This window comes from Pseudoliparis swirei, chromosome 18, assembly GCF_029220125.1.
Source record: "Pseudoliparis swirei isolate HS2019 ecotype Mariana Trench chromosome 18, NWPU_hadal_v1, whole genome shotgun sequence".
Taxonomy (NCBI): Eukaryota; Metazoa; Chordata; class Actinopteri; order Perciformes; family Liparidae; genus Pseudoliparis; species Pseudoliparis swirei.
In genome coordinates this window covers 3,837,280-3,858,965 of record NC_079405.1, presented here as the reverse complement: position 1 = coordinate 3,858,965, position 21,686 = coordinate 3,837,280, and the positions used below count along the sequence as shown (strand labels likewise).

The window sequence follows — 21,686 nt, the reverse complement described above, 5'->3', positions numbered from 1 at the left end:
CGATGGAAACCAGCGGCGGGGGCCACACTGGTTTTGCCCTCGCATTAACTGTCGAGTCGGTACACTGGGAGATCGGCTCCTCCACCTCCTCCCCCTCCTCCTCCTCCATCTCCATGTAAAAGCGTCAAAATCAAAGCGTTTAAGTGGCAAAGTAACTGGGGACTTTTATTGTGAAGAAGTTATAGGAAAATGCGTTGATCAGCGAATCGGTAGAGCTTTGTGAGCGACTGCTTTAGTCTGCTGACAAACTAATAGAGCAAGAGTAAGAACTCATAGGAAACACGATGGTATCCACCGTTTCATAGCCACTTGGCGAGGTACAGTCACATCCGATTGGGTTTCTGACTGTCGGCCGGACTCCGAGGGCGGCGTCAGGAGGGACTCTGACCGATCCGAAGGACAAAAGGAGACGAAATGTCCTCCGTCCACAGAACGGATCTGAACCGAGAGCGTCCAGGGGTTTAATAATCCTCTGAACCGGCCCGGCGGCCCCTTTGTGTTTGGCCCCAGGTGCATCGAGGAGCGGGAGGATAAATAAAGCCTCCATTGTGGAGCAGATGAAGGATTTAGAGCGCCGTCCCTTCAATGTTGACGCTTTTTTCCACCCCGTGAAACAATGTTGGGCCAGTTGGGGTTTTGTACGGACACGTTTACAGTTTGGAAACAAAGATGAGCGCCGAAAAGTGTGTGAAAGGTCAGGAGGTCACACGTGACAAAAAAAGTGATGTTTTCCAGCTCGGTGGGCCTTCAGCGAGGAACTCAACATTTAATGGCCGGATGTACACAAAGAAAGCTGGCGTTACACCAGCGAGACATTACTAGACGCTCACAGATCACAGCCACGCCGGGACAAAGACTCAAAGGTCGTGAAACAGGAGTCGAGTCCAGCTGCTGGAATATGGATCGACAACCAGATGTTTTGATGTGGTTAACGTCTCTTTATGAGGGAAGACGACCGGTCACCTATTGGTCAGAGCAAAATCAAAAAACATAACACAGCCTCTTACAACCTGATGAGTCAGCAGGTCTCAGGTGTGTTCAGGTCTGAACTCACCGAGACGGAAAAAACGGTATTGTTCCCTTCAGGCCTTTGACAAAAGGTGGCGCAACCCAGATCCACGCCTTCTGTTCACCTTTCACAATAAAAGCCCCGAACATATAAATATATTTGTTCGTGCGACGGCCACATATTTTTGGATCGCGCCGTATCTGACGCAAGAATCATTTCAACTATTAATAATCGACAAGAAGAAGTCGTGACTGGACACTTTCCTCCAAGTCCTTCACGCTGGATGTGGAAACCCTCCGCAGTCAAACTATTTTGATATGAACGTATGCTCACATATTCATAGGTTCCTCCTATTCCCTCTTTGAAGGGAACTCCTTTGAAGAGCGTCAGCATCTGTGCGGTGAAGACCCTCCCAGTGAAGCTGCTGGCGCCTAACGAGCTCTGCGGCACGCCGCACGCCGGCATCAAGAGCCTCGCTGAAACGGGTTTTTCTTCCAGAGCAAACTCTCAATTCTGGCTGAATTCTTTTGAGCACGTGAATATAATGTGAAGTCTCGTTCACGGCCGACGTTCAGAACCGTGACTTACCGTCTCCTTGGTTACGTGTCCGCCGCGAGCGGGCTCTTGGGACGGGCCGCTCTGTGTCCACACTGGAAGCCGTGTAATAAAATATCAGATCGTTTTTTTTAAAAGGGGGCGGGGCCGAAGGCGAGCGCGAGGCCAGGTTGTTGGAGCGGGAAGACCAGAGCAAACGGGAAGGAAGGAAAAGCAGCCGATTGCCGCCCAACATTTCCCTCTTGATGAGCAGCGTGAGCGCACGCCGGCCGCCCATTCAGCAGAAAGGGGAAGCTGCCGGCTGCTCCCAGTGTTCCCATTGCAGAGGAGGTGGGGGTGGGGGGGGGCTTCTGGTGTTTGAATGCGTGTCGGGGGAAGTGCTCGGGCTCATCAACGCTCTTCAAAAGACGGAGATAAACTGCTTCCTCCAGCTGCTCATGAATCACCCCGGTGTTGAACTGAAGGCTTTCGGGCCAAAGGCGCCTGGGAGAAGTTTGCCCTCAGCGGCGTCTGCCAGCAAAGGGAGCAAGTCAAACAGCCATCTCTACCCAAACCAACACGTGCGTTTTGAAGTGCATCCATTGTTTGAAATGACTCGCCACCAGCTGACGAGCGGAAGCGAACTCAACCGATCGTGTTCATTGGTTTACATTTTTTTATTTTTTTTAAAGAAGCTGGTAGCCAGTTATCTACGTCCACGGGCGCTTGTACACGTCGACGGTGTCGCCGTGGTTCTTCTTGAGGCCTCGACTCCGACGTGTAGTTTGCATTTTGGAGCGTCAGATGAGGACCGGGTGACCAACGCTGCCGTTTCTGCACGGTCAAAGTCAAATGTCGGGATTTCCCCCCAGAAGATGATATGTCGTCAAAGAACTGAATCAGTAATGAACTAGAACGGGCACTCAGTAGAGCGCATACCTTCGCATATCACAAGATTGGGCATTGAATTATGAACATTTTGGCATTAGTTGCATGCCAATTGGATACAAATTGACCGCGATATGGTAAAAAGAAGATGTTGACCTTTTCATGACCTTGACCATGACCTTTGACCCGATCGATCCCAAAATCTAATCAAATGGTCCCCGGATAATAACCAATCATCCCACCAAATTTCATGCGATTCGGTTTAATACTTTTTGAGTTATGCAAGTAACACGCATACAAATAAATAAATACACAGCGTTTAAAACATAACCTTCCGCATTTTCAATGCGAAGGTAATAAAAATAATACGACTAGCGTCACTTTCACCGGTTGAAGTCACAAAACGGAGAAACCTGCGGTGCGTCGGCCGTCACGTTCGGGGAGTAAATTAAACTCCATCGTTCCGGGAAACAAACGTCATAAACATTTTAAGCGCTTTAAAAAACAACCACGGCTGTTAGACCCAACTCAAGGTCCACTTCCTCTCAACTAAAACATGATGTCACACCTCATCGTAAAAAAAATAAATGACAAACTGAATGGAAATTCCGTCTCTTGCTCCGACCCCTCGTGAGGCTGACGCAGACGCCATCTTCGATAGCGTCGGAGACCTTCGGCTCATCCGGCCGGAGGGGTCACGTGACGCACGGTCACGTGACGCAAGGTCACGTGACGCACGGTCACGTGACGCACGGTCACATGACGCACGGTCACATGACCCCGACTCCTCTCAGGTCTACAACCAGCTTCGTCTCTCCCGCCGTTAGGGCTATTCTTTTGTCGCGCTGCTCTCCACACCTCGGATCTTATGAAAGCAGATACACATGTACGGGGTTTCCTACGTCTGAAAGCAGGGGGGATCCGGCCGCGCCCCGAAATACAACGTTTTTTTGCTAAACGTGAGCTTTAGTTAATTAGATTGTCGTCTGGTGGGAAAGTGAAACGGTAAATATTGACCGTGGAGGTTAGTTATCGTTTGAGATGCCACGCCAGGTATTTATTGTTTTACCAGTCGAGCAGACGGATCGACCAACACGCCGTTCTGGTTCTCACCAACTTCCTGCTGCAGGAAGTCAGCATCTGGTGGACTGACGAAAGCAATTGTTACCAACAGGTTTAATCTCTATTTGCAATATTAATAGTGTTATATACAGGGTTCTTACACATGTTGACCAATGGATTTCCAGGACTTTTCCATAACTTTAAACCAAATTTCCAAGACCAAACTGAAATCTCGGTATAAGCATGAACAATTTAGAACATTGTGCGTATTGAGAACGTACGCCGGCTTATATTTTGAGCGTCTTTCTTTAAAAAAACATATTAATTATTTTAAACTCCGCATAAATGAACATGTGATTATAAAACATTTCCATGACTTTTCCCAAACTTTTATGATTTACGTTTTTTCCATGACTTCTCCAGGCCTGAAAACGACCATTTTAAAATTCCATGACTTTTCCAGGTTTTCCATGACCCTACGAAACCTGTATATAACAAAAGATGGCTAATTGTCGCCCGTGTATAGATGTATTGTGTTTTACAGGCTTCGTCTTGGAGCGTCGACTCCCGACAGGACAACAGTGGTGTGTTGTAGACGAATATCTGAAATTATTTCAACCGTTCTTAGGTTGTTTTCTCTCCTAATAATGAGACATTAATCAAACGAGGAGAATCCTGCTGCAGACGGAACAGGAATGCTTTGTTCGTTTATCCTATTGATCGAGTGTAAACTTCACAGGTCGTTCGAATCTCAAAAACCACAAAAGGCCTTCCGTGTCACGGAGCTTTCACTGCGGACACAAATAAATTAATCCGTCACTAAAAACACCGCTTCCTTCCCGTGGCTCCCGTCGAGCTCTTCTGACCGCCAGCAGCTGACCTCAGGTCTGCTGTGAATACGAGACGAGAGCCCGGCAGCTCTCGCGCAAAACAAACGTTTTGTTCCTGTCAATCCCAGGAATAAACGAAAGAGCAGGAATACAAAACAAGAATACAAATCGATGCCCCTGTGAGCTTGAAGGTGTCAGGTCTCCGTCGTTGTGATGACCGTCGTTCACCGGCGCCGCCGTCCGGTTGATCGACCCCGCCGACCGGAACACCGTGTAGTTCAGAGACCTCTCGGTGCGGGAGTCAAGCGGAGATGCTCAGCCAACGCGCTTCATCACCGGCAGGAGGAAGCTCCTCACCGGAGTCTTCGTCAGCCCTCCTCCTCCCTGCAGGAACCTATCGCATCGCGTTTACATTTTGGAAAATTGGCTCCTCACCAAATATGCCGAATCAGCTTCTAGCATTCCCTCCTTTGCAACGCACAAGTATTACTAGATTACTTTTAAAACGTGATCGTTCTCAGGCGAGTTGCGATTTCTAAACACAATTATTCTGATGCGGCACGTGTCGAGTTATGACACGAGGTACGACACGAGTTACGACACGAGCTACGACACGAGTTACGACACGAGCTACGACACGAGTTACGACACGAGTTACGACACGAGCTACGACACGAGCTACGACACGAGCTACGACACGAGTTATGACACGAGGTACGACACGAGTCATGACTCGAGTCATGACACGAGGTACGACACGAGGTACGACACGAGTTACGACACGAGTTACGACACGAGTTACGACACGAGTTATGACTCGAGTCATGACACGAGGTACGACACGAGTTACGACACGAGTTATGACTCGAGTCATGACACGAGGTACGACACGAGTTACGACACGAGTTACGACACGAGTCTATGTGAAGCAGCAATAGGGCACTGAGTGTTTCAAAGCGCCTTCATTTCCTCCGTGAGCCACGGCCGCTGCGTGACGAGTGAGCCGGACCGAACAGCGACTTCCTGCCGTTGGCAGAACGCCGGCGTGTAGCCGTCATCGCTCTCGCTTCACGCCGCAGCTCAACTCCTCTCGAGTTCCCGCAGGAGAAAAGGACGAGAGGCGCCGATTTCTGACTGAAGAGAATCGGACTATTACACTTCCTGGAATCCTCACACATACTCTGCTGTGTGGTGAGAGAGAGAGAGGTGGGGGGGACATTACTCAGCCTCAGATGACTGGTGGTGGCGGAGCATCTTGTGACGATGCGTCACGCCGAAACACATTCCTGGCTTTTTAGGAAATATAAAGTGTTCGGGGAGCGCAGTCGAAAAACACAGACAAGCGGCCTTTCATGTGGCCGCACGGGAGGAGGGGCCTCTCACGGTCCAATGGGGGGGGGGGGGCCGTCGTCGTGGGTTAACAGGATAAACATGTGACGACGCTCAGAGGAGCATCTTTCCTGAGCGAGTGCAGATTATCGCTTCAAATCAGTCAGCAAAGATCACCGACTCCGTTACCATCATTTAAATCAAGGAAGCGTTCAGGTCGTCGTGTCTGAGCGCCGCTCTCCGCCGTAACCCCGCTCAGTGCCTTGACTTTCAGCAGCGCTTCGGCTTTCGCTTGCTGAGAAACCACAGAAGAAGAGTCCCGCTGCCATCGGCACACGTCTGTGTCTCGCTTGAGGAGCAATTAGCTAATAAATAAAAAAAGCATCGTTTCTACATGTTCATACCGTGGAAAGCAGAAGCCGTCGTGACATCACGTGAGTGTGTGAGTCAGTCAGTGAGACTCGAGTGTGTGTGTGTGTGTGTGTGTGTGTGCGTGTGTCAACAACACGCCGCTCTATTGTTGTCGTTTTCCTTTCAAACTTTTCAAATGAAGCCACTTCCGTCCCCGGGGCCACGTGGTCCCAGGCGGCCAGAGGACTGCCGACTGTGACCGAGGGAGCCGAGCCGTGAACAGAACCACGGGCCGGACCCAACAGCAGAGCTACCAACTCTCACGGTTTCGCCGTGTGACACACGCTTTTGCATGTTTTCACACGCTCTCCCGCCACACAACCAATTTCTCACGGCAAAAGAAATTCTGATTTTGGGCCGAGGCGCGTTGGTTTCTTTTCAAACTCCCCGACTATAGATGGCGCTCAGGAGCGCATCTATAAACCTATTCGCTGCATAGACATCCTATTTACCCCAAAGAGTCCCGGAGTCAGCAACAGAAGAAGATTTTCAAACAAACACAACGAGCAGAGACGACGGTGTGTTAGTGCAGGGCTCTCAAGTGTCACGCATTGAGCGTGAGACTCACGCATTTCGGTCTTAAGTCACACACTCCCGCCACACATCGTATTTCTCACGCTGAAAAAACTCGGCTATTTAATGTTTTAATGTGCCGCAGCACGCCAACATGAGCTGGCCGCGCTGCCCTCACCGTGGAGGAATCAAGCGCTCCCCTGGAGTTCTGCTGTGAGGAGCCACTTATCAGCCAATCAAAAAAAAGAAATGGGCTACACAATAGCCAATCAGAAAAAAGAAATGGGCTACACCAGGGGTTCCCAAACTTTTTAGGCCACGCACCCCCTTCTACATCCCGACCGGGTTCACGCACCCCCAATCCCCCACACCTTAAAAAAAAAAAACGCAACGGAATGCAAGAGTTGTTGACGGGGGGGGGGGGGGGGGTGCGCGAGTGACTTTTTCTTTGCTCCGTCCCGATGTGCGCGGACCGGCGTCGGAGCTCTGCGGCGACCACGATCGACGTATTGAGCACCCCTGCATTCAAACATTAAATAGCTGAGAGTTTTTTTCAGCGTAAGAAATATGATGTGTGGCGGGAGTGCGTGAGTTAAGACCGAAATGACACTTGAGAGCCCTGAGAATGTTTAATATTACTTATTACACCATTAGACCACCATTACATTTTTCCTAGAGGCGCACCACACTTTGGGAATCCCTGGGCTACACAATAGCCAATCAGAAAAAAACGTATCTGGGTAAGATTTAATCCAGCAGCCAATGAAAATAAAGCATCCTGGATAGATATGTCACTCTTGCCTGTCTTCAAAACTTAAGAGCCCTGTTAATGACATGTGGTTCAATTAAGTACTCACTCTCTTAAACTTTAAATCTTGATAATGTGTTGTGTTTGTGCGTGTAATTTTGTGTGGTGATGTAAACTCAGCTGTCATAAGGAGCAGCAGGAGAGCACCTTGTTATCCTCTTGGTATCCTGCATGCTCAACACATCATAGCATTGTTTGTTAAGGCTGCCCACATAGCATTTATCACTTTATTTGCAGGCCTAGGAAAAGGACCCTCTCAAAAAATTTCCAAACAGCTCTTTGAACAAGTAAGATGTATTATAAAGAATTTAACATAAAGACAGGACATTTGTGCAATAGAATTAGTCATGTTTTTGTAAATGAGAGTAGAGTTAAAAAAAACATTTTAATTCTTTAAGGTAGCAAAGATGCCTCGTAAAAGACCTTTGCCAGGCCAGAATGCAAGGTACAACATGGGTACAACATGGGTACAACATGGGTACACCATGGGTACAACATGGGTACAACATGGGTACAACATGGGTACAACATGGGGACAACATGGGTACAACATGGGTACAACATGGGTACAACATGGGTACAACATGGGTACAACATGGGTACAACATGGGTACACCATGGGTACAACATGGGTACAACATGGGTACAACATGGGTACAACATGGGTACAACGCCACATTAATTCAAATTTCCTGATATTTGAGCCACCAACGTGTGTGGCTGCGTGCGCGGCAACATTTTGGTCACCCCCGACAAAATCTCACTCCAAGGTTTTTTGAAAAGTTGGCAGCTCTGCCCAACAGACCTCCAGCTCTGACGTCACACGGTCAGAACTCGAGCGGAACCGCTGAGGATTAACTCGGGCCGGAGCGAGCAGGTCCCCTGTTCTTTCTTATTAACGCTTAAAACCGATTTCGTCTCAGCGCCGTGACGGCAGAGTGTGTGACGGCAGAGTGTGTGTGACGGCAGAGTGTGTGTGACGGCAGAGTGTGTGACGGCAGAGTGTGTGTGACGGCAGAGTGTGTGACGGCAGAGTGTGTGTGACGGCAGAGTGTGTGTGACGGCAGAGTGTGTGTGACGGCAGAGTGTGTGACGGCAGAGTGTGTGACGGCAGAGTGTGTGTGACGGCAGTGTGTGTGACGGCAGAGTGTGTGTGACGGCAGAGTGTGTGTCTCTGTGCGTCGGGCTGTGATGAGCGGCTGCGTGCTCATTGTGTCACCGTGGCCAAAACGGAGAACCACGCCCAGCTCTGCAACAAAAACACGGCATTCCACTGAGTCTCTCTCTCTCCCTCTCTCTCCGTCTATGTGTGTGTGTGTGTGTGTCAGAGGTGCCGGTCAGCTCGACGTCCCACTGTTAGGATGGCGAGAGAAGAAAACAGAAGCAGCGGGGTCTCTCTGCAGCATCTGCAGGACAGACCGCCCGTCAGCAGGGGATCCCCGTGACGCGGCGCGGCTACAGATGCCGACTCATCGCTCCTGGTGACCGGCGGTGCTGACGGTGTAAAAACACAGGAAACCACGGCAACGCCGAAACAACAAGCGAGAGGAATATGTGACCTGAAATATTTTAACCCATTGCATTACATCACAGGAAAGGTGTGTATCTCCCCCTCCCTTTAAATACATATGAATACAACAAAAAACTAGAAAGGGCACTCGGTAGAGCGCATGCCTTCACATATCACAAGATTGGGCATTGAATTTTGAACATGTTGGCATTAGTTGCATGCCAATTGGATACAAATTGATCGCGCTATGGTAAAAAGAGGATTTTGACCTTTTCATGACCTTGACCTTGACCTTTGACCCGATTGATCCCAAAATCTAATCAAATGGTCCCCGGATAATAACCAATCATCCCACCAAATGTCATGCCATTTGGTTTAATACTTTTTGAGTTATGCGAGTAACACGCATACAAATAAATAAATAAATAAATAAATACATGGCGGTCAAAACATAACCTTCCGCATTTTCAATGCGAAGGCAACTAGACAGAGACTAAACGATATGACGCACTGCAGTTTGAAGTATTTTTTCTAGGTCATGAATATTCCCTCCTTATCTTAAGTAGTGAAACTCCACCTTTCAGCCGGTCTCCAAGGAGGACCAACCCAACACTTATTCAGCTCTCCAAGATTGGTAAAGTGCGACGTCAACAATCAATAAATCCACCTGCTCAGCAGAATCAGACGGATCCTCAGGCTGGGAAGAATTAACCGTTACGACTTTTGACCAATAAATGCTCCGCCATTAAAAAGTGATCCGTATTTTTTTAAGCTACAGAGCTGGACATAACTAAAGGAAGAGAACAGCTGGTCCACCTTAAAAAAATAAGGTCAGCCCACCTTAAGTGAGCTTTCCCCTGAAGCGTAATGAGCCTCACGTTATTTTTCATACAAATTAGATCATTCTTTCGGATGTAGAAAGGGCGCCACCGCAATAAAGAATAAAGAAAATCAATATGAAATGGTAGATTTTGACCAAACTGCCCCGCTCCATGGCAACGGGCCTCTAATCACCTGCAGCCACGAACCAGCAAACAGCCGGAGAGCTTCAGGGAAACGTTCCACGCTAGAAGTCAGAACACAGAGAGGTGTAATGTTGCACAGGAAGAGGCTTAAAGAAACTCATTTTCACCTCGTGGTCCCTGAAGCTGTGTCTTTAACACTTTAAAAAAAGACACACACACACACACGCAGCACCTGTTGGCTGTTTTCGAACAGGGAAGTGAAATCCTGACTGTTGCCAGCACAGCATGAGGAAACCATCGAGCCCTCACTTCCTGTTGGCTCTCCATCCACCTCCATCTGCTACTTCCTACTTTGACCAATGCCATTCTCTCAATATCTCTCCGTGGTGTGAGAAGTCAGCAACCGCTCTGAGATTGAGCCTGACACACACACACACCTTGTGTGTGAGGTCATGGTTTGTGACGTCACATCCTGATTAGATCACTGGTAAATGACTTGAGGACAATATGTTCAGTTTTCAACGACCAACATACAACATTAAATGACACAGAATAAGATTCAGATTAGAATGGAACAGATTTGGGGGGCTGGATTAATACAAATTAAATAGTTAACCGTGTAATAGTTCTGCAGGGGTCTCTCTCTCTCTCTCCTGCAGCTTCACTCTCTTTATTCTCTCATCTTTATCAGTTGTTAACACGCTGCAGAGGGATGCCAAGTAAGCTGCCAGCTTTAAATACACACACACACACACACACACACAGTGGACTACACCATTCTGAAGAGCAGTCGGTTTAATACTTCATATATGAAGTTACAATCTCAAGCGTCTCCGTTTCCTTCTCTCTAGCGCCCCCTGTGGCGATGAGCGGTTACAACCGGTTACTTTACCTTCATTTAAGAATTGATTCAATAACATAAAAAAAGACACAAACCAAATGTGTTTGGGAACCTCAGAAGATTTGAATTCAAATAAAACTAAACTAAATACTAGAATAGCGGCCGCAGCGGTGCGTGGTGTTTCTGTCCAACAGGTCATGCGCAGTCCAGGTTGTCGCAACGAGAGAGGACCCAAACGCCGACATTATTGCACAAAAACAATCTTTACTCCAAGAAACCAGAACAGGACGACAAAACACACGGACCAAACAGTACGAAGCCACACTGGGAATGAGACGAACAGGGTTTACATACACAGGCAAGGTGAGAGGATTGGACAACGGGGAACGAGACACAGGTGGACACAATGAGGGCGGGGCCAGCAATCACACAGAAGGAAACAATCAGGAACAGGGCAGACAATCACAGGGAGACAGACGACACAAGGACTTCCAAACAAGACACAAAACTAACACAAACTCCAGATCATGACACAACAGGTCAACACGTCTGCATCATGAGGCCATGAGGTGTGCTGTGTGAGGTCAAGGTGACCTTGACTTTAGACAAGTTCATCTGGGAGTCCAAGTTGACATTTTTTTGGTCCAAATTTGAAGAAATAACCTCCAGTTTGTTGTCTGAAATCAGGTTTACCCAAATTAAACATTTGTCTAAACTTAACTTGCACGTCTAAATCCCAACACACACACTCTGTATGTAGAACTACAGGAACACGTCTGTTTTCTGTCCTCAACGGACTGAGTGTCGGCTAATGAAGCTCAGCAAACTGAGAACTACCGACTCTCACAGCGACTGTTGACGCACTTCAACACTGTTACAACCCACAGAGCGGCAAACACACACGCATGAAGACACACAGACAGACACACACTCACACACAGAGCTCAGCTCGCTGCAGCGCATCACATTCACGACAAGCTTCAACACCTCTCTGCACCCACGGCTTTATCGGGATTAAGACACACACAGACACACACACACACAGAGACACACACACAGACACACACATACACACAGACAAACACAGATACACACACACAGACACACAGACACACACACACACAAACACAGACACACACACACACACAGACACACACACAGACACACAGACAAACACACACACACACACAGACACACACAGATACACACACACACAGAGACACACACACAGACACACAGACAAACACACACACACACAGATACACACACACAGACACACAGACACACACAGATACAGACACACGCACACACAGACACACGCACACACACAGACACACACACAGACACACAGACACAGACACACACACACACAGATACACACACAGACACACAGACACACACACACACACAGATACACACACAGACACACACAGATACACACACAGACACACATACACACAGACACACACAGACACACACACAGACACACACACACAGACACACACACAGACACACACACAGACACACACACACAGACACACACACACACACACAGACACACACACACACAGACACAGACACACACACACACACACACACACACACACACACACACACACAGACACACACAGACAGACACACACACACACACACACACACACACAGACACACACACACACACACAGACACACACACAGACACACACAGACACACACACACACACACACACACACACACACACACAGACACACACACACACAGACACACACACACACACACACACACACACACAGACACACACACACAGACACACACAGACACACACACACAGACACACACACACAGACACACACACACAGACACACACACACAGACACACACACACACAGACACACACACACACACAGACACACACACACAGACACACACACACACACACACACACAGACACACACACACACACACACACACACACACACAGACACACAGACACACAGACACACACACACACACACACACACACACACACACACACACACACACACACACACACACACGTGTCACTGCAGCACCTTCACCTTCAGGAGATGAGAAAAGTTCACGTTCGAGCACCGAGAGGGAAAAAAATGAACTCAAATAAACAATAACATTCCCAGAAATCCTCCCGCATTCAGAGAGGATGACGGAACACGATAATATTTCTCGTCTTTTATGAGCCGGCTTTTCATGACATGATGATGTCATCCAGTCCATTGCTGGTTTGGTTTCCCCTCTATCATGTTGGTTTCCTGAGGACTTGAGTCGCGACCGCACCCTGATCCGTCCCCACGGCCGCGTCGCACGTTTTATCTTTATTATTATCACAGGAGATTTTAATTGTCGCTTCCCCCGCTCGCCGTTCACGCTCGGATCCCAGGAGCCTGGACCGGTCCGCGTCGGCCGGCCGTGGTTTCCACTTCATTTGAATGCAGTAAACAAAGCAGCAGCGTGCCGCTCGCGATGATCGACGCCGACGTCCAAACATTTGGTTTCCGGCGGTCGATTTGATTCCGGATCTCATTTTTCTTCGTTGGCAAAAAGAGCGACGGGCGGCGTTGGAGGGTCGGCCCGGCTGTGGACGCTCATCTCACCGTCCAGACGGTTAGAGGACGGTCCGGGAGAAGCTCGGCTCGGACACGCGTCACGTCGTCGCTCGTGAACCTCGGCCATCGAAGGGGATTACGGAGAGAACTCAAACCCGAGTTTGAAGTTATTTATGACTTGTGATCTTTGCAAATGAGGCACGCAAACACAGGAGCGACGGTCGTGACCACGTGAGAGTCCTTCTCCGACCGCGACGATCCTCTTCTGTATTTACGTGTTTTTTTAAAATCCATTTCTTTAAGTGCGTTTGGAGTCACGGGGAGGTTAGTATTTACTCGCCGAAGCATCAGTGATGTTGCCACGGTTACCTGCGTTTTCAACACGCGCCGCACAGCACATCGTGCACGTGTTGCACATTGTGCTGGTGCACGTGAGACGGCGTGAAACCACACGCATCAGGACAGCTATTATCAGTGTATATTTTTAGATACTTGCATAAAGAGTTAATTAAGATACTTCTGATGGACAGGGTTGACTGGGAGTCCCCCCCCTCCCCCCCCCCTCCCCCATAGTCATAAATAACACAGGTTTGTGTCTGCCTTCACACGGACTCTCGTTTTTTTTCTCAACCGGCGAAACTTGAAAGAATGTACCAATTAATAGTGCCGTTTACACACAGCGCCATACATAAAACATGACACGGGGTCACATGTCCGTTCCCCAATGGCTGGGGGAGGGTGTGGAGGGGGGGGGTTGAACCCTCTGGCGCCAGCAGGAGTTTATAAGATAATGATAACGGCTAACGGCTCTATTATAACCACAAACAGAGAGCTCCCACGTCTCAAATACAGGGCCGAGACATTAATAATGGAGGTGGACTGACGCAGGAGAGTCGAGCTGCTGGATCCGGGTTCCCACCTTCCACCGAGCTGGCGGCGCCGCTCAGGGACGCTCTGGACCGGGCGTGCGACCCGGGCAGCGGCACGCGGATCAGGGTCAGGGTTGGTGTCGCCACGCCGTTTATACTAATTCATTGATTTCATCAGTTCACACACATCATTTTGCTTTATTCGTTTTTAATTGATGTGGCGAAGTACTTTAATTGTACAGGTGTAAAAAAAAATATATTAAAAACACTAGAATAACCAACAGTAGACATTTGTGTTTAGTGATTTTGCTATGAATGGTTTATAAATCACGTTTGAAGAAAATGTGTTCCGCGTGTGTATATTTCCTTTCCTTCTTTTACTTTTAAGATTGTTATTAATAATTAGCCATAGATCAAATAATCAATTCGTCCCCTGGTCCACACACTGTTTCCTAGCGACCATGTCGGAAACAACCCGTCTTCAATGCAATGACAGAACGATGTGATGTTTGTTTTTCCATCCAGATTACCCACTGCTCATATAAGCAATTCTGCAATTATGTAAATAAAGACACAAGATATTCTTTTGGCACATTATTCTCTTTCCTACTCGCGGTTCTTGACTTTTGTACCACTTTTCTTTCTTTTTTTATGCATCAAAACCGCCGCGCCAAATCCCCTCCACCCGATTCTGATCACATCGTAGAATCATTTGGGAGATTTCTCAAAAAGCGAGGAGTCGACGACGGACGGCGTTTGTCATTTCAACCGGAAAATGAATACAGTCTCAATGAAATGCAGTCTTTACGGGACGAGGGTGAAAACGGACGAGACGTTTGGCAAAAACATGCAATTATATAAAGCTTTGTCGACACTGTCGCGGGTATTTTCACTATTGTACAGAAAGACGTCATGAACCAACGTGTGTGTGTCCGAGTCCAAACAGACAGAAGACTCTAGAGAAACGGTTCTGCCTCGGGTCAAATAGATATGTGGAAAGATAGGAGGGAAAAAAGAGGTCCCGTGTGGTTTGGACTGAATCACCGAGCTCACACCAACACTCAGGTTTGCAGCCTCATTTCCAGCGTAGCAGGTCGGTCTGAGGTGTTAACGGAAACCCACTTCCACTGGAAACCACGGCCGCATGAAGAAAGCTCTGAAGGCCCGGATGAACATCGGAGGGCGGTCCGAGAGCACGAGCAGGGGCGTCAACGCAATGACTCCAAACGGGCTTATTTTAACCCTCCTGTTACCTTTTGGGTCAATTTGACCCCATTCAATGTTTAATGTCGGTGTTCTTTGGGGTCAATTTGACCCCAGGCTGTTTTTCACTGTGTCAAACATATAAGAAATATCAACTTTTTTATTTATTTAAAGGGCTGTTTAGGTAGTCAACAAACAAACATAAAGTACCTCACACTTAAACTTGGGAACCAATATTAATTCTAATAATTTTCTGGAGGTTTTAATTGCTGGGGTCAAATTAACCCCGAGGGTAAAATATGTTGTAAATGTGAAGGTCACAGGAGGGTTAAGAGAGCCACGGCCATTTCGAAGCCAGCGTTCGACAATAACACGGGGAGAAACCAGCTCATCGACGGCCTCTGTCCCCCACAATGCACTGCAGCCACACGTTATTATTAAGTGAGCGATGGCTCAGTGACTCTGTTGTTTACGAGAATCCAAAGGAAAAATATGGCTTGTTTTGTCTGATTAATTCACGTCTGTCATTTGCACGCCAACATTTTTTATTATTATGCCATTTTCTGTGATAAATGGCACCTCTGCTCTTTTCCCTCCCAAATGTCAAAGTTGCAATTTTTTGGGATCTAAATGATATTTATTTTTCATAAAGTTAGAGGGCGCTCTTTGCTTCAGGCGAGGCGGCCTACATCCTTTTTTGAACTACAAGTGAAGCATTATTTATTAAGTCATTTAATTGAGACATTGATAGATGGTCATCATTCAAGAAACGATGGCCGCAAACATGAGCCGACTCCAGCTTCATTTATTTGTGGTTTTTATCACTGAAAGCGTGTTTAGTTTTTGAGCAGTTGGTCAGACATATCTCCTTTAGCGCTGGTTATACTGTGGTGGACATTTTCACACGCGATGTGAATTTCCCACGTTAGCGGTGCAAAAAAGTCCCATTAGAATCTGACTGAAATAAGAAGAAATATTAAAATCTATTCTTCCCGAACGGGCCTTCGGGACGTGACGAGGACGGACCAGACACGCCGAGTCAGCATCCGTCTCTTCCTGCGGTCGTCTGGGCCGCGGCCGCAGCTGCAGACACGAGCAGCCTCCGGCCCCGCATGTCCTCGGCCGGAGGCTGGAGAGATAATTGTATTCACCGAAGCGCGATTGTTTATTAGGCATTATTTATTAGGATCATTCAGGCGCCATGTAATGAAATGTCGGCTCCGTCCGTCTTAAATACCTCGTCCATCATCCCGGTCGCCAGTCTGGATCCAAGCTCATTGATGTACTATTAAATGATCAAATTAAAAATGGAAATAAGGACAGCCTCAAATAACAGAAGCAAATAAAGAGGGGTTTGTTTACGACCAATGAAACGCAACTCTTAATGAAAGTTCTTCACATTAAAAGCCGACCAATTACGGGAGGCTGAGAGAGTGGATATTGAACCAGTGCCTTAAACTGCCATTCTCTCCACTGACCAGAAGGGGGCGACTCCTCTGGAAGCAAAAAAAAGTCGGATCGTATAGACGTCTATATAAATGACTCTACTTCTCTCTTGAATTTATTCCCTCACTAAACATTGTAAACATGAGTTTATGGCCTCAATCTCTGATTTTAAGTATTCTTCAATACAGCATGATGCTCATTTCGCATATTATAAAGCAGAAACTGGAGTATGCCTGAGGGCGGGGCCACCGGGCGACTGACAGGTCTCGCTCTCTCAGAGACATATTCGCCATCTCTGCATCACTCAGCAGTCCAAATATGGTCACTTCAGTGAAAGGAAGTGACCATATTTCTTTCACTGGTTGCAAAAAAAAACCAAGATGGCGACGGCCAAAGTCACAAACGCGAGGCTTCAAACCAACAGTGACAATGTCACCACAGTATAGCCAGCGCTAAAGGAGATCTGTCTGACCAACTGCTCAAAAACTAAACAAGTTTTCAGTGATAAAAACCACAAATAAATGAAGCTGGAGTCGGCTCATGTTTGCGGCCATCGTTTCTTGAATGATGACCATCTATCAATGTCTCAATTAAATGACTTAATAAATAATGCTTCACTTGTAGTTCAAAAAAGGATGTAGGCCGCCTCGCCTGAAGCAAAGAGCGCCCTCTAACTTTATGAAAAATAAATATCATTTAGATCCAAAAAAATTGCAACCTTGACATTTAGGAGGGAAAAGAGCAGAGGTGCCATTTATCACAGAAAATTCCATTATTAATTCATAATAAAAATGACAATGACAGACGTGAATTAATCAGACAAAACAAGCCATCTTCTTCCTTTGGATTCTAGGAAACAACAGAGTCACTGAGCCATCGCTCACCTAAATAAATCACCGAGAATTCAACCTATAACAAAACAGACATCAAAGTTTCAATCCTAACTCGTGTTTCTTTGCCAATGAGCTTTTCATTTCTGGTGGAATAGCAGAGGAAAACAGAAAGGAGCAAATGCCCTCGTTTGGAGGTCACAAGCTGAGGAGGAGTCACCGCGAGGCAAGATGCGGGATCCCCCCTCCCTCCTAACGCAATAAGGCAGGACACACCCAGACAGAGGGGGAGGAGGAGGAGCGGGAGCAGGAGATGGATGCAATGAGAGGAGGAGGAGAAGGAGCAGAGCTGCTTTCTGGTGCTCATCCGCCCATCTTTGCAGAATGACGTAAGGACGGTTCTTCTCCAGCTGTGAACGCCCGTTCATTAGAATAAATAAAAAACATTGTTTTGTGTTTTTTCCCCTCCGCCCTCGTTATGACAGCGTTCTCCCGTTTAAAACATGTATGCGCTCAATGTGGGCGAACCACTCCGACGAGCCCGACCAGCTTCACCCTGAAGGCGCCGCCGCATCGTGACGACAGCCAAACAAACACGCGGTGATATCAGCCTCCAAGCGCCGCAGCAACCGGTGTTCGTGGGGCGGGGAGGAGGAGCGAAAAACACAAGTTACCGGAGACCCGAGATGTGTCCCAGTGACAAAGAAGGGTTTCTTTGGTTACCAAGGGGGAATATCAGTAGGAAAAAAACACAAACACTGTCGGCAGGGACGATGAGCGACGTGTTTCCAGACACTCGGGTCTCGCAACCGCTGCACCGGTCGGTGCGTGCCGGAGAGAAGCCGTCACCACAGCGCCATTCACAATCCCCTCAATTAAACAGCATGCCCCCTTTAAAATAGTGTACGCGGACATTTTGTAGATATTAAACCACTCGGTGTGAATAGGTGGACCCAGGTGTTCAATTCGGCGTACCTCCCGCACGCGTACAAAAGTCATTTTTTACTGAAAATAGGCGTTAACTACCGGGTACTACTCGCGGTCTTCCCTGGTTGAAAAACACACCGCGGTGGGCGACGGAGACCCGTCACGAGCGCTGCGTAACACGCCTAAAAGTTCATACTTGACCGAAATTAAAAGCTATTCGGACCATTACAGATGTGTACATTTCCATGAAACCGTTTGTGTTTTAACAGGTGTTTTGTATTTTGTCAAAAAAAGCGACGCAAGTTGGCGTTGAACGTCCACATTTTGTTTTTGAATGGAGACTTGACTCGGCCGTTGAGGGGAGGCACGTATCGGGTCCGAACCCGGCTAACTGCCGGAGGTGGGGGGGGGACGCGGGTTAGCAAAACGTGCCTCAGAAAGGTAGTTCGCGAGATGCCGTGGAGGTTATTCTGGGAGTAAATACAAATACAGGTAATACATCTATAATAGCGTGGTAACTGTGCGTCCACACCTGTGGAAAACCCCCCAAAATGTGTCCGTATAGTTGCCAGTTGGTGGGTGTCACAAGGTGAAGGGATCAGCGGTTTGTGACCGTTAACGTGAAATTACCCGGATGCTATAAGCAGTGCGGAACAACCGAGGACACGACAGACGTCTAAAAACCACTTCCATCGGCACCGACGGTTTTTTTTTTTTTTATTCTTGTCTTTCATCCACAAGTGAACTGAAAGAAAATCAGGACTTGAGCTGAATAAAGTTAGAAGAAAGAAAACGATAGACGTTACCTCCACTCGGGGGTGTCCTCGTCCGAATCCCGTCCTGCGGCTGCTCGTCGGTGAGGCGGAGAGCGGCGTCTTGCAGTTTTAGAGGGGTTTGTCCATTTCACAGCAGGGATCCAACTTGACAACTGCAGTGGTGAAAAATGACTGACAGACCCGGATGGGAAAGGAGAAAATATCTTCGTGTTTGTCACCGACGTTTAAACCGGTTTCTGTGACAGTAGCATCGGCTCCGGTCCTCCAGCGGCGGCGGCTCCCCCACAGAGGAAGCGAACAATCCAGATTAGTCAGGAAAATCAATCCCGGTGGTTCAAGGAAGAAATAAACTCCCCCCCTTTCCCTTTCTCTCTCTCTTTCTCTCCTGGATTGTGAATCTAGAGGAGGAGGATGGGGCTCTGGTTTACAGAGAAGCAGATCCGGTAAATGAGGACCGGTGGGGTTGTGGGACTGGAGGGGTCCAACACATTCAAACAGGGACCAGAGAAAAGACCCGAAGTCCGGGTCGGCGTCTTTTCCTGGCTAGCAGGGAGGCGGGGTGTGGAGGGGGAAGTCAACTAGTGCCCGCGAGAGAGGGCGGGACCAGCCCGGGATTACCCCGTGTTTTTTAAGGTGGATCTATGAATTAATTAGGTAATAGGCTCCCTTTTGCGATCGAGAACATCCGCCTGGAGGTTGATGAAGACCCGGGAAAGTTGAGAGGAAGAGTCCTTTGAGAAAGGAAAAGGAATCCACATCTGGAGCGAAGTATGGAGGCTCGTTTCCGCCCACTGCAGAGATACCATCTCTCTCTATTATTATAGTCTACGTCCTCTTTGTATTGTTTTTTTTTACTGTGAGGGGGAATAGTTTCCAGAATAAAGTTAGAATACATTGAGAGGAAAAATACATCATAATACTTCAATGATTTAAAGTCCTGATGTTTCATAAATAAATTGATCATTTCAGAAAAAAAGGAAATGTTTACATGTTATTTCGGATTTTTTTCTAGATTGAGAAGGTTTTTTTAAAGTATTTTGATATATTTTACTATATTAAAATATTTATATAAAATATCTAATAAAAATGTCATGACTTTTTCAATAATAAAAATATATATTCAGATTTTATAATGTCAAAACATAAAAACTTTTTTTAAAGTAAATATTTACAGGCTATTTCTTTTCTTTTTTAAAGATTTATTTACCCTGATAAAAAAGTTGTAATATTTTTTTGACATATTCTAAAATATTTATTTTTATTCAGAATATGTTTTATTTTTTTTAAAGTTAGCATATTGACAGAAACAATTAAATATTTACAGGTTATTTCGGATTTTTTTTCTAGATTTATTTCCCGTCATTATTTTTTTTTTTTTGAAATCAGAATTTAAAAAAAAAATTAAAACAGTTTGGTCAGAAAAAAGTACAAATGTCCAGGTTATTTGAAAATTTCTTTCTAGACTAAGTTCCCATTAATGATAGGAACACAAATTGACATGAAAAGTAAGGACTGCTGAACATATCACTGAAAACTTCACACAATCATGATTGTGACAAAGTACCTTCATTAAACCTGGCAGTAATACATGCTTTACAATTCAATTATGGGAGGTTTATTACTTTAAATGTTCTAATATTATTTGTGTGATTTGGAGGGAACTTTGTATTTAATATTTCAAATAAATGGAGAATTATTTTTTTTACATTTTCTTTCTGCAAGTTTTAATGAAAAGCACTACACGATAACGAATATAAAATATAATCTGTCTCCGGAGGCAAACAGACACTTGTCCTTTCAAAGGTGTTATGTCATTTCATTTGTTTATTTAACATATTCAGCCGGGAAGTTGGTGAAAATCTACAAAAACATGAACTCATCAAAGCCTTTTAATATAGTGATTAAAACCCAAGGACACATCGTCACCAGTATGAAGACAATACCTTGTTTGTGCTCATATGAGATGGTGATTTATTTCTTTTCTTTTTTCTGGTCTCAGAACATGAACAAAGAATCTGAAAAGAGATTTCTGTGTGACTGCCAACTGGCCACTCAATCAGCTCTCCTCCCCCGCTATGCTAATGACGGAGAGGCAGCGAGGTGGTGAGCTGCCATCACAGCTCCGTGCTTCACCCTCCAACCGACTGCAGGAGACGGAGTCAGACAGTTTCTTTTAGCATTTTTTAAATTAATTTTACTATATTTTTATTTAGAGATAAATGTGAATGTTCTGTTGATGGCTGGTAAAGCCTTTTAAAGTGCACTCAAATTGTAAAAGAAGTTACAAAAAAAGGTTTGAGAAAACAAAATGAGCCGATGGAAGTGAAATGAATGAAAGGGGCTGTTCTATACT

The 21,686-nt window shown here is 46.6% G+C and overlaps 1 protein-coding gene across 5 annotated transcripts in view; it reads right to left on the bottom strand.

Annotated features, from left to right (window-relative positions):
- Positions 1 to 19,889, bottom strand: part of LOC130207795 (plasma membrane calcium-transporting ATPase 1-like) — an 82,470-nt gene extending 62,581 nt beyond the window's left edge. For 2 of the 5 annotated variants that reach the window (XM_056436500.1, XM_056436501.1), the window contains exon 1: positions 19,364 to 19,889. The gene's annotated coding sequence lies outside the window, so the exon portion shown is untranslated. The remainder of the gene's footprint in view (positions 1 to 19,363) is intronic. The other 3 variants (XM_056436497.1, XM_056436498.1, XM_056436502.1) reach the window with 2 other exon arrangements.
- Between the last annotated feature and the right edge of the window lie 1,797 nt (positions 19,890 to 21,686).